Source organism: Vicugna pacos, chromosome 3 (genome assembly GCF_048564905.1).
Source record: "Vicugna pacos chromosome 3, VicPac4, whole genome shotgun sequence".
NCBI lineage: Eukaryota > Metazoa > Chordata > Mammalia > Artiodactyla > Camelidae > Vicugna > Vicugna pacos.
Window position 1 is genome coordinate 116,423,688 of NC_132989.1, and position 6,730 is coordinate 116,430,417.

General features: G+C 47.3%; 1 long non-coding RNA gene across 1 annotated transcript; it reads right to left on the reverse strand.

The window, feature by feature from the left end:
• Positions 1 to 6,110: 6,110 nt before the first annotated feature.
• LOC140690040 (uncharacterized) lies at positions 6,111 to 6,519 on the reverse strand. Its single transcript, XR_012065235.1, has 2 exons — positions 6,374 to 6,519; positions 6,111 to 6,252 (listed from the first exon to the last, which is right to left on the reverse strand). It is a non-coding gene; the product is annotated as an uncharacterized lncRNA (long non-coding RNA).
• Positions 6,520 to 6,730: the final 211 nt, after the last annotated feature.

The following is a 6,730-nucleotide window of genomic DNA, read 5'->3' on the forward strand; positions in this document are numbered from 1 at the left end:
CTGTAAGAAGGCCATTGACAATGTTTTTCATGAATTTGTATAGCATCTGTGGGGCTATGATTATCAACTCTTAGACTTGCATCTTTCATGTTTTGGTGAAGCTTTTTCATTTGATAAACAGAGGCATTTCGGTAAATAGGTTGCTTGATTTTGGGGCACCTTGATAAGGGTTACTTAATTTGGGGCAAATTGTTTAACTTGTGTGAAACTTAAATTTCCTCTATAATAAAATGAGGATAATACCTCCCTCCCAATGGTTATGATGAAGTCAGATATGATCAGTTTTCCAAAATTCCCAGCACACACTGGCCACTCAGTAAAGATTTGTGGACCTTCTCTTTGTGAGCTAAAAGAATCAATAATGCTCCTCTTAGGTTTATTTTCATTTCAGATGCCTAGAGCTTCACTGATTCAACTCAGAGGTTTTCAACTTTGGTATTATTAGCATTTAGGGCCAGTTAATTCATTGCTGTGGGGGGGGTGCCTGTGTATTCTGGGATGTTTGGTCGCATCCTGGTCTCCACCCACTAGATGCCAAGAGTAACCCTGGGGACATTTGGTAATGTCTGGAGACATGTTTAGTCATCACGACCGGGATTAGGGTTGCTTCCAGAGAAATGTTTAAATGGTTTTATAAACTGTAGTTGTACCAGGCATGGTCACCTTCATAGTGCTTGTGCATTGTCAGTGTCATTTGATTCACGATCTATGTCTGTGTGTCAACAGATCCTTCCATCCTTTCATCCTTCTATCCATCCATGCATGCATCTATCTAACCATCCATCCATACATCCATCCTTCTGTCCTTCTATTCATCCACCCATCTATCCATCCATCTGTCAAAGACTTTTAGAAACAACCTATCTAAAAAGGCAAAAGGCTAAATGTGTCTTAGTCAAGTTCAGAGAGATCTTAGGGTCTCCAATATGACATATGTTTAAAGATTTTATATATAAGTATTAAATTATTATGATTAGTATGTGCTAATTAAATAGAACGGAAATAATTGTAAGTGTAGTTATATTATGTAGTGTGAAGCATGTTATATATTGAACAATACCATTATATGTCATATACGTACACACATGTTACTATAAATGACACACTTAGAATAAGCTATGATATAGAAGAGTCATGCTATAGAATAAGGCATATGCTCCACAGTAAATAGCACTGGGCATAGAACTTGCACAAGGAAGTTACGTAGAAGAAAGACATAGTTCCTGTTCTCAAGGACATTTTAATCCAGTGGAGCACAGCATGTGAATTAGCACAGCACATTTTTAACAAAAAAGTAGCTTAATACAGGAACATCATTAAATATATATTTTCTTGTGAAATGAAACAGATGACTTAGTAACAAGGAGGCTGTCATTTTCCTTATGCAGACTTATTTCCCTGTGTTCTTCCAGTCGGGGTTTCATTGTGCTGAGCCTCTGTCTACCCACCTATAAAACAAATTTCTCCCTGTCATTGGGAGGTTTTGCCCGACCTCATTCCATGAGGAATCTGGGACTCCTCCGTTGGTTGGCATCACATCACTTATTCCTACTTTCCTTCATTACTTATGCATTTTCAAAATAATTTCTCAATCTCTTGGTTTTCTGAAGGATTTTTTTTCCTGCTGTGTAAACGTTTGAGCCCAGTGTTGTTTGTTTGAAGCTTGATAAGTAAGATGTCACATGACCAGGGTTTTTGCTGTATGAAGAATGAGAACGTGTAATCACATCTGGTGCTGCCCCCGCCGCTCACGGCCACAGACACACAAATGGGTTAGTAGAAACTCCCTTCTACTCAGCAACTTCCATTTGCTTCCGTTTCACAAGTTGTGGCTTCTGCCTGCACTCTCCATGCTTAATTCCAGAGTCAAATTACTCCTGGTTTATTTGGGTCAAGCGGGTCTGCTGTTAGTCAATTTCGCAGGTGTGATAAACATAGCGTTCACTTTTCATAGAGAGGTGCCCTTTCCCTGTCAAATGACAGGCTTTAGCGAATCACAGTTTAATGGAAAAGTAAGCATCTTTGCATCTCAGAATCAGTGGGTCACATTTAAAGCTCTTCCTCTTAACCTGAGGAAGGCACATAGGTTTCATTCATTCATTCATTCACTCATTCATGGAACATTTGTTAAATGTGATAGACTAGGCTAGGCTTTTATAATGAAAAGGAGAGAATAGGTAGCAATAGCTTGACTTTTGGGGTCTACAGTCTAGCTCAGCCGTCTCAGCCTGGCTACACCAGACTCACCTGGGTGGGCACGGGGGCTATCTTGGGAAAAACTGATGCCCACTCTCCCAGGCCAGTTACACAGAATCTCCTGGGTGAGGCTAAGATCGGGGAAATTTGACAGCCCCCAGGTGTCACATGTAGCAGGGTTGGACTTGCTGGCCTGGTAAGACAGGTGGTAAATGATCACCTGCTGTGCTGAGGGCTTTAGCAGAGGCGGAGCGAGCCTGGAGGAGAAAGCTTCTCAAAGGGGGTGCGGTGGGCAGGGCCTTCAATGGCCAGTGTGGCCCTGAATGGACAGGGCTATCCTCCAGGGCTGTATGCTGGCTCTGGAACCCCCAAGGCAACTCATTGGTCACTCAGGGTCTCCACACTGAGCCTTGGTGGTGAGTCAGACACAGTCACCCTGGATGGTGCAGGGGGTCTCCCTCGGGACTCCTGCACCCGGCGGGGACGGGGCAGTGAGACACCTGCACTGCCCAGTGACGATGGACTTGAGACGGGAATTCCACTGAGAAAAAGGGCTGCAGAGTTGGCAGTCCCCTCCTTGGCCGTTTAGAAGCTGCTTAGTGACAGAATGAGTCAGAACTCCCTCCTTCCTCTGTTTTGTCCTCCAGATTAAAACTGTTGGGCAGTGAATGACCATAATTAAAGGAGGCTGATAGAGATGTACAGGCTCCATAAAACCCACCCTTCCTAGCACGCTGTGGGGGGCAAGTGCTCCACGGCGGGCCAGGGTAGGATGGAGGAGCAGTGGTGTTGGTGACTACGCTTATGAAGGGTTTTGCCTCCTTTCCGCGTGACCTTCGCTTAGTCCCTCCTTGGTCCTTGACATGTGAGTCCACATTCATTTTTGTGGCCCACAGAACCTCTCCCCGTGAGTGCTTTTGTTTTAATGGGAGAAGTGGAGCCAGGCAGATCTGCAGTGACTGGGAAAGACCTCTGATGGAGAGGCGGGCGGCGGCTGGCGGGTGGTAGACGCGCCGGTGTACCTGCCTGCGGGTTGGCGCCCCCCGCCGCCGCACCATCGAGGACCGGGCAGCGCTCCACCTTGTGCTGGTCTGTGCCGCCGTCCCAGGTGCACGGCCTCAAGTCACGTCCCGGCTCCTGAACAAAGCAGCTGGGCAGGCGGTGGTGGGACTGCTGTGTCCCGCCCGTAAAACTGAGGAAATCATCCATTTTCAAAGGAGGGTTTTTTGTTTTTGTTTTGGTCTAAAATGAATTCAGTGTCTTACTGCTAGCAAACTTCCTCTAATCAATTTTATTTCAATGGTCTGTGCCTCACCGCTGGACCCTGGATGCCTCCTTCAGGCAAGGTGATTGGCTGAAGGGAGCAGTATTATTTCCTGGAGCTGCTGTGACTGAAGTGCCACAAACTGGGCGGCTCAAAACAACAGAAATTCACTCTCTCGCGGTTCTGGAGGGCAGACGGCTGAAAGCCGGGTGTTGACAGGGCTGGGCTCCCTCTGAGGTTTTAGGAGAATCCTTCCTGGCCTCCTCTCAGCTTTTGGTGGCTCCTGGCAGTCTGTGCATGACATTCCTGGGGTTGCAAGGACATCACTGCCTCTGTCATCCCAGGTGACCTCCCTGTGTGGTTCTGTTTTCACACGACATGTCCTTTTCTTATAAGGACACTACACTTTGGGTTAGGACTCACCCTCTCACCCTAAAGGCTTCTTCTTTGTGTAATTACATCTATAAAACAGACTTGCAGCCATTGTAAACAATCGTATGGTTACCAGGGGAAAGGGGGTGGGAAGGGATAAATTTGGCAGTTTGACATTTACAAATGATAACCGCTATATATAAAAATAGATAAAAAAATTTCTTCTGTAGAGCACGGGGAACAATAGTCAATATCTTGTAATAACCTTTAATGAAAAAGAATATGTAAATGAATGTATGTGTATATACGCATGACTGGGCATTGTGCTGCTGCACACCAGAACCTGCCACATGGTAACTGACTGTATTCCAATTAAAAAAAAAAGAAGCCTCTTCACAAATAAGGCCACGTTCACAGGTGCTGGGGTTAGGACTCCAGCCATCTTCTCTGGGGACACAATTCAGCCCCTAACAGAAGGTGAGGAAAAACAGAACAGCACGGTTGTAAGGAAGGTGGCAAACAATGAATGAAAGAGGAGAAATGAGGTGAGATGATGATGAACACAGTCAGGGTCCGGGAGGGGGCTGGTGTTATATTAATCTTCCAACCATCACGAGCCCTCTGTCCCATGAAACACATTCCAGTTTCCAAGGCAGTGACTTCCCATTTGTCAATGTGGTATTACGTCAGGGACAGAATTTAAATCGGCAGGATATGAATGTCTTGATTTGCGGGGCAAAGCACACAGCCTGTCTTCCAAGTCACCTTGTGGCTGGACTGGGAGGTGGGGCCAGGGCAGGTGACCGTGACGAAACAGGGCAGAAAGAAACGATGATGTCACCTGGAACATTGACCTCAGGCACGTGCTTCAGAGTCCAGAGGGCTCCACCCACATGACCCAACTACCTTCCACAGGCCCCCCTCTCCTGATACCATCCCTTTGAGGATTTCAGCTTCAGCACAGGAGTTTCGGGGCAAACATCAGTCCATGGCCTGAGGTCATTAGCGTGAGCTCTGATCCAGTATGACTGGGGTCTTCATAAAAGGGGGAATCTGGACCCGGAGACAGGCATGCATGTCCTGGGGAGGAGCCTGGAGCAGGTGCTTCCCTGCTGCCTTCAGAGGGAGCACGGCCCTGTCCACACCTTGATCCAGGACGTCTGACCTCCAGCCTGGTGAGCAATATATTTCTGCTGTTTGAGCTTCCCAGTTTTTGGTGCTTTGCCACAGCAGCCCCAGGAAGCTGAGAGACAGGGGCTGGGGCATCCCAAATGCAGGGATCAGTCCACATCTGTTACCCACAGTGGGGACTGTTTCCGCAGTGCCAGCCACAGGGTGCTCAGGGCAAGGTAAGTACCCTTCCACCACCGCCTCGGCCCTCCGGCACCGGTCAAGGTAAAGAGACCCTTTTAGCAGCTGCCTTGCTGTTTCTTTCTCTATTTTTATTAGATCTATAGAAAGACGAGAACATACTGAAGGTTGGGAAAGCATCTGGGCGCCGCAGGGCCACTGAAAACCGCCCGCAGACAGGAGTTTTGAGCGCGGCTGTGACGTCACCTGCTGTGACAATGTACAATTATACGAGGCGTTACTAAATTGCAGAACGTGAAGCTGGGAACACGTGCACGAGGGTCAGCTCGGTCTCCTGCAGGTGTGATTACACGCCTTTCCATCGGCTGACCTCGGATTTAGAGGGCAAATGTCACATGGCTTTCGCCACCGTGGTTAATGTGAGACTTGTCGGAAAACATGCCAAGGTGACAGAGTCAGCGAGGTCAGAACACTCGTCTCACTCAGTGCCTAGTATTTTATTTGCACTAAAACGTGATAAGATGGCTTGTTCAATTTCGATCACTGTTGACTGGAAAGTTAATGGTTACTTATCTCCTTCCCATTGTCTCATGACTTTCTTCTGGTCTCGTGATTATTTACATACTTCAGCTAATGATGATTGGTTTGGTTGAATGAATTTGGGGCCTGAAAACATTGTGACAACTTAGAACCTGAATCTATGGGGAATTCAGGCAGGTTTCTCAGCCTTGGCATGATCGACCTCGGGGTGGGGTCTTTCTTTCGGGGGCTGTCCTTTGAGTTATAGGACGTTTAGTAGCACCCCAGTCCCCTGGCCACTGGATGCCAGCAGCACCCTCCCTCGGTTGTGACAATCCAAAGCATCTCTAGACACTGCCTAGAGACCCTGTGGGGTGACAACACTGTCCCCAGCTGTGAAACTCTGGGTTATAGAAAGAGGGTAAAGGATGATGAACGGACTAAAGACTTAAGGCCAAATGTGAGTGAGCTCTGAGCTGCTAATACACACATCTCCCCCTGGAGCACTGAGGACACCAAGCACACGCTGGACCTCTGGACAGTTCCACTTTCTGAAGCCAGTCATCTCATTCTTTTCCCAGGTTTACATGCTGAAATCAAACACAGAGTTATTGATGAAGCAGATAGGAATAGCACGATATTCATTTGCTCAGGCTGCAGAAAAACACAGACAAGGCAGCTGAAACCACAGAAATTTATTTGCTCACAGACCTGGAGGCTGGAAGTCAGAGGTCAAGGTTGACCGTGAGCATTGGTGAGACCGCGTGCCTTAGCCTGAGGTGGTCGTGTCCTCGCCGCATCCTCACAAGGCCTTTTCTGTGTGTGCTCAGAGAGAGATCTCTGGTGTCTCTTTTCTTTTAGTGAGGACACCAGTCCCACTGAATTAGGACCCAACCTTTATGACCTCATTTAACCCTAATCACCTCCTTAAAGACCCCACCTCTGAATACAGTCACATCAGGGAGCTGGGTCTTCAACCTGTGAGTTTTGGGAGATACAAATCAGTCCAGGACAGGTGCTGAGACTGTCATTCTGTCCAGAAGTTTCCAGGATACAATCAATCACAGG